General features: G+C 39.3%; 1 protein-coding gene across 1 annotated transcript in view; it reads left to right on the top strand.

Moving 5' to 3' along the window:
* Positions 1–11,032, top strand: part of GAREM (GRB2 associated, regulator of MAPK1) — a 172,897-nt gene that overhangs the window by 101,880 nt on the left and 59,985 nt on the right. The gene's annotated exons all lie outside the window — the stretch shown is intronic.

The raw sequence follows: 11,032 nt of genomic DNA, 5'->3' as shown, positions 1-11,032 counted from the left end.
GCGCAATCTTAGCTCACTGCAACCTCCGCCTCCTGGGTTGAAGTGATTCTTCTGCCTCAGCTTCCCAAGTAGCTGGGACTACAGGCATGTGCCACCATGCCTGGCTAATTTTTGTATTTTTAGTAAAGACAGGGTGTCACCATATTGGCCAGGCTGGTCTCAAACTCCTGACCTCGTGATGCGCCTGCCTCAACCTCCCAAAGTGCTGGGATTACAGGCGTGAGCCACCGTACCCAGCCGGTTTTTCAGTCTTAATAGGTGTGAAGCAATACCTTTTTTTCCCCCCCAACATAGGTTCATGCTCTGTTGCCCAGGCTAGAGTGCGGTGGCACAATCATAGCTCACTGCAGCCTCAAACTCCTGGGCTCAACTGACCTTCCTACCTTAGCCTCCTGAGTAGGTAGGACAATAGACACTTGCCACCACGCTTGACTAATTTGGTTGATGTTGTTATTGTTGAGGTGGGATCTCCCTGTGTTGCCCAAGCTGGTCTAGCATTCCTGGCCTCAAGTGGTCCTCCCACCTAGGCCTCCCAAAGTGTTGGGATTACAGATGTGAGCCACCATGCCAGGCAGAAGTAATAGCTTTTAATTTGCATTTATTTGGCTGGTTGAGCTTCTTTTCACATGCTTGCTAGTCTTTAGGGATACCTCCTTAGTAAATTGCCTGTTCATCGTGTTCTTTGCCCATCATTGTATTGGTGGTGGTATCTTTCTTGATTTTCAGGATTTTGCTGGTATCAGGTAGGAATTCATTTTCATTTTTCTCCATGTAGTGAGCCAGTTTTACCAGCACCAGAGACTAAGTGATCTTTTCCAGTTGGCTTGTGGTGATATCTTTATCATATTATATAAAAATGTTTTGCATTTACCTAACCCTCTCTAACGTCATTTATTCCACAAATTGCTTAGGTTAAAATGACTCAGAAGGCTAGAGGAAGAAGCTGCCTCCTGATGACTAGCAGGAATAACAGTCATGAAAATAATGTCAAAATGCTCTTATCGGCCTTGGAAAGTTTCAGCTAGACTTTAGGTGGAAATACAGTGTAACTGCTGAAAGAAGCTATTACTTGTTTACTCTGTTCTACCTACAGATTATCAACCATACCAGTCAGCATAAATTTAGGTCCTATCCCACTATCTCCTGTAGTAATTGAGTTTATCAACTCTCTAATCATTTTGTATTTAATAATTATTTATGGGGTATTCAAAATAAATATGCCATCCTAAATCACTCGTCTTAAAAATTGAGTGGACATTGGAAAAAATTCAAATCCATATGTAAATGAAAGACAAGGACACACAGAGATTTCAAAGTATATTTCTGAGTGCTTTGAAATATCCTTAGCACTTCATATACTGCTTTGAACAGAGTACTACATTGATACATACCTTTGAAATTGTAATATTTTGACTAATAGTTTAAATGGGGAGGAAAAATCAACTTGGCCTTTATATTTAATTCTCTTATGGAATCTTGATAATAAAAAATAATATTTATATTATTAATCATATTACTATGAGTCAGGGACATCTTGCCCTTTGTTGAGCATTGTACATATATGGCCTCATTTAATCCCTGTAACAGTCCCACGAAGTAGGTATCAACGTCCTCATTTTATATGTGAGGAAACTGAAGCCCTGAAATGTCCTCCTCCCAAGATCACATATCTGCTAAGGCCAATGCTGAGATTCAAACTTGTCTGTCCACTCCAAAGCTGGGCTCTTGTTCACTACTCACATTGCCTCATATTAGTCTCACTAAGTGATGTCTCACTAAATAAGGTTGTTTTAAAAAATATTTGAATACCACATTGTGCATTTCATGCCAAGAACCCAACCTCAGACATTTAATATCCAGTCACACTATAGGTTTTACAATAAAATTGTAAACATAATCTTACTCCTTCACTTTCTACTCATTCTTTTCTTGTCATGCTTATTTGCTAGTGTCCAGTTTTGGGTATCGCAATCTCTGTTTGCTTTCATCTTACCCGCTTTCTTCATCATGAGCTATTGTCACCTTAATATAATGAATTTTCTGTGTATAATCTTTTGTTTGCAAGGCTAAATACTTCATCACTTGTCCCATGTACTAGATATTAATGAAGATAATGCTGTCTTTCAACAGTAAACATTAACATGAGTACATTAATGAATCCATCTACTCATTATCTGATGATTATGTTTCTTATTTGTTATAAAATATTAGCCATAATTCCCATTCAGCATCTGTATAGGTTCTTAAATATTAATCAATTCTGAAAGTAGCCTTCTCATATCTCTGGCACTTAAGATGTTTTTGGTTTTTCTTTTTCAAGAAATAAAAAGTTACAACCACAAAATGAAAAAGTTGATCCCCTTTGTACAATATCAGAAATCATAATTGCTGACTCAGTTATTACAGTTCTTTTTACATTTCTCCCAGTGATTCCTGTTTTTAAAAAGCCTGCTCTTACATTAGAAACAAGAGTGTTTTTTAATTTGGAATGTATCACTGTCCCCTGACAAAGTCACTCCTCTCTAAAAGTACTTCTTCTTTCCAGCCTTGTTTATCCCATCAGACATTCCTGCCAGAAAGCAGCCCTGTTGGCATAACTGCCCCTGTTGGATGGAATATTTTACTGAGCAACCATCCTACCCTTGCACCGCAGCCTGTTTAACATGGAAGAGGGTCAAAACCTGAAAGGCACTAGAGAATGCTCGCTAAGCTGGATCTGTACTGAATAAAAGCAGAGGCATTTGGATGAAAATGAACTATTGGGAGACGGGAGCAAGAGCGGGCATTTTGTCAGCAAAGACTAAAGAAAACAAAAGAAGAGAGTGTCGGTCTCTTGTGAGGGGGTGGAAGGGAAAAACCGTTTGCTGGTTTGGGAGTAGGACAAAGGTATGTATTGACTATTTGAAAGCATACTCATTCATTAAGCACTTTAGCAAAAATGGAGCTGCAGGTCAGCGGAGGAGCAACATGGCTTTTTGCTTCTCTTCTCCATTTTTTAATTAAAAGAAAAAGACTTAGCAAGAGTGAGGGGCTCTCTGCAATGTAAGGCCTTTGTGTTTTACTAGCCTTTCTGTTTTTACTGCAGTTTTGACTGATTCCTAACAAGCATAGGACTCTATGCCACTGTCATTATGGTCACAAACTTACTACAAGAATTATATTTTAAGCATGAGCCATTTTAATTGCATTTGCTCTTGGATTGAGCAGAGTTTAGTAGGTAGCTTGTCCTGGAAAAGAACATGCTTGTTATTTCCCAGTCTCTATCTTTCCCATAACCAGAGTCTCCAACCCGGTGGCAGTGAGCCACCCTGAATACCCTCTGCATTGCTCTTTCCTCTCTTCTTCCTATCTACCAAACTACTGATTGTGCCATCTTTTTATCTATGTCAAATTTAGAATACTTTTTGATGTCTCATATTCTGGAGGAGTTTTTCCAGCGTTACTGTAAGAAGGAGCTAATAAGTTTCTCCTATTCAGTAAGTAAATCAGAATAATAGTGTGATTACATTCCTTTTCATTCATGACAAGTGTATCTTCATCCCAAACTTAGACTTCTCTCTGACATACATGCTCATTGAGTCCTTATCATGTGCCACTTACTGTGTTAAGCCCGTCATATATGTTAGTCATCCTCCTAAGTCCAGTGTTGGTATTATTGTCCTGTATTATAGAACTGGAAAGCAAATGGAGGTGTAGAAGGTTATGATGCAATCAAAGCTGCATGATAGGAGGGAAAGTCAGGACTCGAACTCTGGAAGTTAATACACTACCTGCTGTGCAAAGACGTAGTGGCCAAAATGATCATGAGTGAGTATATGTTGAATCCAAAATTAACATTCCTGTGCTGAGCCATGAGAACAGAACATGCCTGACTGAGGCTGTCCTACCTGAGTCTTGAATCAAATGGAAGACTTTAAGGAGTTGCCTTCCTTTTTTCTATTTTCTAAAGGCTTAATTTTTTAGAGCAGTTTTAGGTTCACAGGAAAATTAAGAGGAAAGTAAGGAGATTTCCCATGTACTCCTTGCCCCCACACACGCAGAGCCTTCACCATTAACATCCTATACCAGAGTGGTATATTTGTGACAATCGGTGAACCTGCATTGACATGTCATAATCACCCAAAGTCCACAGTTTGCATTAGGGCTCACTCTTGCTGTTATACATTCTGTGAGTTTGGAAAAACGTATCGTGACATGCATCTACCATTATGGTAACATACAGAATATTTTCACTGCCCTAAAGAAACCTCTGTGCCACACCTGTAATCCCAGCATCTTGGGAGGCCGAGGCAGGTGGATCACAAGGTCAGGAGTTCAAGACCAACCTGGCCAATATGGTGAAACCCCGTCTCTACTAAAAATACAAAAATTAGCTGGGCATGGTGGCACATGCCTGTAATCCCAGCTACTCCAGAGACTGAGGCAGGAGAATTGCTTGAACTGGGACTCAGGAGGCGGAGGTTGCAGTGAGCCGAAATCACGCCACTGCACTCCAGCCTGGGCTACACAGCAAGACTCTGAAAAAAACAAACTTCTGTGTTCCACCTATTCATCCATTCCTCCTCCCTAACCCTTGGTAACCACTGATCATTTTACTGTTTCCATAGTTTTGCCTTTTCCAGAAATGTCATATATGGTATAATTTTTTTCAGTTTGGCATCTTTCACTTAGTAATAGGCATTTAAGTTTCCCCCATGTCATTTCATGGCTTGATTGCCTTGCTGTTTGTAGCTTAAATTTTTGGTGAAAATGTCTCTCTAACCTTTACAGAAATGCAGTGCGGGACCTATAGAGTATGGTTTTATTTTACTTCATGTCTTTGCTAACTTTCCCATATCCAAGTCAATGCACGGGCCGGCGTGGGTGTTAGAATTTGGACTGTCCTCCTATCCTCTTTTGGTAATAGTGTGTGTGCCCTATACTCCACTTTTAAGAAACCATTCGTGTTTCTGTACATGGAGTTTTAATCACTTCAGTTTTGGCACAGAGGTTAAAAACTAAATCTCTCATAATCAAGGAACTTTTTTCCTAATGAAAACCACAGCTCAAGCAGCTGCTTGTATTATAGTCTCTCCTCTGTGGTCCCGCTGGTGTGTGGGAGTTTACTGTTAGGCTGTGGAAAAGGGAGCAAATAAGAAGCCAAGAACAGGGTCATGTTTCAATTGAGAAATAATGGTGGAATGTTAAAATCCTTGAGTGTTTTCCTCACCCTCCTCACACTCTGTGTACGCAGTTTGGCTTTCTTTTTCCTTTCTAAATACTTCCATAAGGCATAGAAGAGAAGCATAAGCACCATAGTATTGAAAATTCCTAGACACCTCAGCTTTGATTCTACACAACTTGCCTTCACTTTTGCCTGTAGTTGTACAATGGTAGCGTAGCTTTAAGGTCTGTCTCTGCTGCATATGTCCATCTTTTGTCCATCTGTGTTGGCGTGGTCTTCGTTTGTCTGGGTTGAAATCATGTTTATTTGCGTAACTGTCATTTTCATAGGTCGATTTCTATGTCTCGTTTTCTTTTTGTATCTATTTCCCTTTCTCCCTCTCTCCCCATTTTTCTCTTCCCTTTATATTTTCTACTCACCTTTGTTTTCCCCTTCCCTTTTCATACTAAATAACTTAAAATTCTACAAGTAAAAATTAAAGTGTAATTTTTGCTGCTCTTAATTTTTTATGTAGATTTAAAGATGGATCATTTTATATTTCTCCAAAAGGTTCTTTCTCAAATAAAATTGCTTTTTACATATTAGAACCTTGATTGATCGATTGATTGATTATTTATTTATTTATTTATTTAAGACAGGGTCTTACTCTGTCACCCAGGCTGGAGTGCAGTGACACAATTTCAGCCCATTGCAACCTCTGCCTCTCGGGCTCAAGGGATTCTACTGCCTCAGCCTCCCAAGTATCTGGGATTACAGGTGCGCACCACTACACTTGGCTAAGTTGGCCAAGCACACCACGTTGGCCAGGCTGGTCTCGAACTCCTGGCCTCAAGTGATCTGCCCACCTCAGCCTCCCAAAGTGCTGGGATTACAGGTGTGAGTCACTGTGCCCAGCCAATAGTATACATCTTAAATGAACTTTCTCATAATGCTTATGCTAAAAGCTGTAAAGAGTAGCCTACCACTTCAGGACCATGGTTTCAAATGAAGGTAGAATGAAGAGTTCCTAGACCCTAGACTTCCCACACATTTCTTGACCAACATTAACACATTCACAAATACAATAGCATCAGCTAGATCAGTGATGTTATAAGCCCTTCCTCAATCCACACCTATGCCCTACTCTCTAAGAAATGCAGAGCAGTTTTGGGGCTGGGTGACATTTTTTATTTGAGCCATCTATTAAAAACCATTAAAAGGTAAACACATTTACATAAAAGTTTCCTGCCTCTGGGATCCAGCAGGTGCTGGAGCTATGAGGTCATCATTTCTGTGTTTCTCAATTTTACCAATTTACAAGACTTTGTGGTCTCTCATGTATTTGAGTTCAGGACTCCCGAAACTATGTATTTCTCCCGCTCTAAACACCTACTCTTCAAAGAAAGCATTTGTTCAGTTTCTAGTTTGGACTCAAACTCAGCTATCAGAGAAGCAGAAGACATGATTCCAGCTGTTAGGGCACCATGGTCTAATTAAGAAGACAGCACAAAAGGAAGTAAAATAAGTAGAGAATTGGTAAACAAACTCTGGTAATCAACATAAATGAAAATCATTTGAGCTGAAATTGTCAAGGAACACTTCATAGATTATTTTGGACTTGAGCTGGCTCTTAAGTTCCTTCATTCAGCCATCATTTATTAGGCACCTTCTGTGTGTCTTGCCCAGTATTGAGTACTGGGAATAAAAAAGTGATTGATACATCTGCTTTCTTTACAAAGTTTACTGGTTAGTTTACAAAGACAAGAAAACAAATAAGGATAATAAAATACTATACATGCTTTGATAAAAATCTGTAGATAATGAAATCATTCAAAAGATAAGATTCTTTCAGATATATAACTGAATCTTTATAGTTTAGGTAATAAGTGAATTGATTTTGGAAAATAAATAGATTGGTGAAATCTGGGAATAGAGGAAAGGTATTCCAGATGGTGCATTTGGTATAGTTCACTGTGGATGGATCTAGATGGGTTTTAGCATGATGAAAGGAAGTGAGAGCCAGATCCTGGAGGGCCTGTATACACATCTCCTATGTGCCACCTCCTCCCGCAAATCTACTGTCTACCACCTCTACCCTGCTCCACCCCAGAGGCTAACCTGTAGGGTTAAATCAGCAGACTGTCGTGCCTTTTAGTTTCAGCCAGTGGCTAAATAGGCTCAGCCAGAGGCTAAATAGGCTCAGCCAGAGGTGGGCAGGAACAGAGTGAAGTCAAGGTCTTTTTTCTCTGTTGGCTTCCTCACTTAAGAAAATCACTAGAGCCAGCTGCCTCTCCTTTTCTCAAAGCCAGGGTATTTATACAACTCTTTGTTTCCATAACTAGTCCCTCTCTTGTCCCTTGAGGCCGTGGTGGTAACATCTTCTCTGATACTATCCCCAGGTTATCACTGTGGTTCCCCTATAGCCTACCCACATCATGACCAATAGTCCCATTTTACATAAATTCTGTGCAGATTATCCTAAATTGAAATATGGTTAGATTTGAATTTTAAGCAATGGTATAAGGATGGTTTCCTGGGGTGGAAATCTAGAGGCAAGATAATCAACTAGGAAAACTGGCCAAAGTGAGAGATGCTGTGGTTGGGAATACGTGGTAGCAGTGGAGACAGACGGAATTGATCGATGTAAGAAAAAGAATGGAGCTGAAGTTGACAGTAATTGAATGTGAGAGATTAGGGAAAATAAAATGTTAAGGATGACCATCCTTTCTGACTTGTATGGTTGCTTGATTGAGGAAGTAAAAAGATGATTTTAGTTTTGCATATGTTGATTTTGAGATTTTTGTGGGAGAACCATTGGAGAAGTATACCAGGTATTGGATAGGCTGATGTGGAATTTAGGAGAGGTCCTGCTAGAGAGAAAGGTTGACGTATCGTCAACTTATATTAGGTGGTCCTTGGATCCAGGATGATAGAGGAATTCCCCCAGGAGAGCTAAGAGAGTGAGAAAAGAAGCAGAATGAGAGAGGAAGATGGCCGTGCACAGAACTCAGAATGTCATTTAAAGGGTCTGTATTTTTGCACAGACTGAGAAAAGGGCATGAGCAAAGGCAAAGTGGAAAGAGTGAGTATTGATTGCACAGATGGCGGGGAAATGTTTGCATAACCTAAGTGGAGCCAGGTTGTGGAGGGACTTAAACAAAAGCCAAGGCAGAGGAGTCTGGGCTTGGTGGTTAGAGATTAAAGAGCTATTATATGTTTATTTATTCATTTATTCTATGAGTGTTTATGGAACACTTAGGTTCTTGAGTGAGATGGGTTTGTTTTAGGTTGTATTTTAAGGTGAATGTGTGACAATGGAAGGGCAGAGATGGAAACAGGCTTAAAATATGAAGCAGTAATACCATTACAGAGTTACGAGAATCAAAACCAGAATAGTAGCAGTGAGTGCTCAGGACAAAGAGATTTCAAGGAAAGAAGTGCCAAAATTTCATAATGTATTAGCAACCATGTTCAATGTAAGACCTTTTTAGGTTCCATCATGTTTATGATAAATTCGTCTCAGAAAACTTCTGGTAATTTTGAAGAAGCAATTAACCAGTGAGATACAATGAAAAGTGCAGTCTTCCCATTTTCAAAAACTAGGGAAAGCAATTTGCATGGTGTGAAATGGTTTGGCTGCTTAGAACATAGATCCCAGAATGGTTCAGTTTTGAATTCTGGGCCTACTTAAGTTCAAGAATGGAGTTTCAGAATTGAAAGTAATGGTCTGACCACTTGCTTTATAAAATCTTAGATGGAGAAATAAATAGAAATAACCACAGATTATCTATGGTGCAGTTCATTATTTTTGATTGATGCCTTCTTTTCTTTGGTTTTAATTCCAATTCTCTATGGTTGTATGTTTTGAGACTTTGTATTGAGACTTGTTCCTTATACCTACTTTCCCCCAACTCCACTTCCATTTCCTCTGCTATGAAAAAATAGTAATTTTAGGAACTAACTACAAGTGATGTAGGGAATCAGATTTTAAAATAGGGAATGCCATGTTGTAGAATTTCAAGTTTTTCTTTTTATCATTAAGACTGTGATTAAGGTCAGCAGAAATTTCAAAGATTGGGAATAAGAAAATGAACAGAAAAGTCACAGAATATAAAATATAAATTATTTATAAAATAATTATATCCTTTATAATAAGAAAAACACAATTACAATTCCAGTGGGATACTATTTTTCACCTATTGGATTGGCAATGCTTATTTTTCAGTTTGGTAATGAACTATTAGGAAAAGCCTGAGGAAATGCATTGTTGTAAGAATGTAAGTGGACACAGACCTCTTAGTTTGACGATATGTATCAAGAATAAAAATGCATTTACCCTTTGGCTTAGCAATTCCTCATTTAGGCATTTTCCCACCAATGTACTTGGATTAAGTACTCAAAGCCTTCAGGACAAGCATATTTAACTTCAATATCACTGTGGCTGCAAAAGATTGGAATAAATGTGGGTGTCCATCAACAGCAGACTGGTTAAATTAGTTATGGTATATGCATGGGATGAAATAGTGTGCCGTTCTTTAAAAGAATGAGACAGATTTTTATGCAGTGATGGAATAACTGTACAGAATGCAACCATTTGTTTTGAAAAGGGTGGCATTATGTGTGTAGACTATATCAGATACTGCCTCTGGACAGATGTACAAGATACTATATAGCAGCTGCTTCAGCAAGAAGATCTGAGGGTAAGATTGGGAGGGAGAATTACTTCTTCACCCTACACTCTCTAGTACTCTTTGAATTGTTTGGCATGTACATATGTTAGGTAATCTTTAAAAGTCTTCCACCTTACTCAAGGAAAGAAGTGAGGTAGCATTCACTGTTGATGAAGGGTTTAGGTAAATGAGGTTTCATACACTTAGGGGAAGTGAACATTTATTTATACAAAGTTTAAAAAGGCAATATATATTGGTTGGTGCCATACAAAATGAGGTACTGCTTATCTTTTATGGGACAATCCTACTTTTACATTTTAATCCTATAGAAACTCTAGCTTACATGCGCACGTAAGATTAAAATACAAGAGTGTGTTTGAACTTTGGTATTGTTTTGTAAGTCCACATTCCTACCCAGGTTTATTTACTTATTGAAAAATGGCAACTGGCTAGTTGTTTCTGTCACTTGAGAATTGCTGATCTCATCACATTTGGATATGGGCCAGTGGTTTGAAGGGCCAGTTATTTGAGCCATTTTAAATGCATTTTGTTTGTACAGTTGACTTGGAACCATCTAACTTTGTCTGTGGCCTGTCTCTGAGAAAGGTAAGAGAAGAAAAGTTCATTCGTTCACTATTTAGTGAGCACCTGCTTTATGCCATGTGTGGTATGATGCTGGAGGCACCACACTGAATCACAGACCTGGGCCCTCCCCTTCATGGCCTTTTCAACATTCTGGGCTTCCCTTTTCTTAATCTTGTTCCTCACATTAGCCATTTTTAGGTTTCTTTGGTGTTCTGGTGCCATTTCTGTCGCTCTTGCTTTCTTTTCTACTTTATCATTTTGGGCTGGTTTCAGCAACATTTTTCTGCTCCCAGTCATGGAGGAGATGACAACAGAATGTTGCTCACTTGAGTTGTGGGTCTACAGATGGACACTGTGGGCCTCAGCTCTCATTCCATTTCTTTTCATTTGATACACAAAGTAGACTGCCGTGCTGAAGGGATGGCAGACAGTAAAACTATAGCTGCAAAAGAGGGCCCACCCCAGGTCGTGCTCACTGCCAGCGATAATGGCGAACAGTGAGGCACACGTCATGGGGAGCTGCATCCTCACTGGTGGCACAGAATGGACTTCCCACTAAGCCTAACTTCCCAACCAGAAGCAAAATGGACAGACCTGAATTTGACCCCCTCTAAATCTCCCTTTTTTTTCTTTC

The sequence above is a fragment of the Mandrillus leucophaeus genome, unplaced genomic scaffold (assembly GCF_000951045.1).
Source record: "Mandrillus leucophaeus isolate KB7577 unplaced genomic scaffold, Mleu.le_1.0 Scaffold145, whole genome shotgun sequence".
Taxonomy (NCBI): domain Eukaryota; kingdom Metazoa; phylum Chordata; class Mammalia; order Primates; family Cercopithecidae; genus Mandrillus; species Mandrillus leucophaeus.
This window is presented reverse-complemented; position numbering and strand designations above follow the sequence as displayed.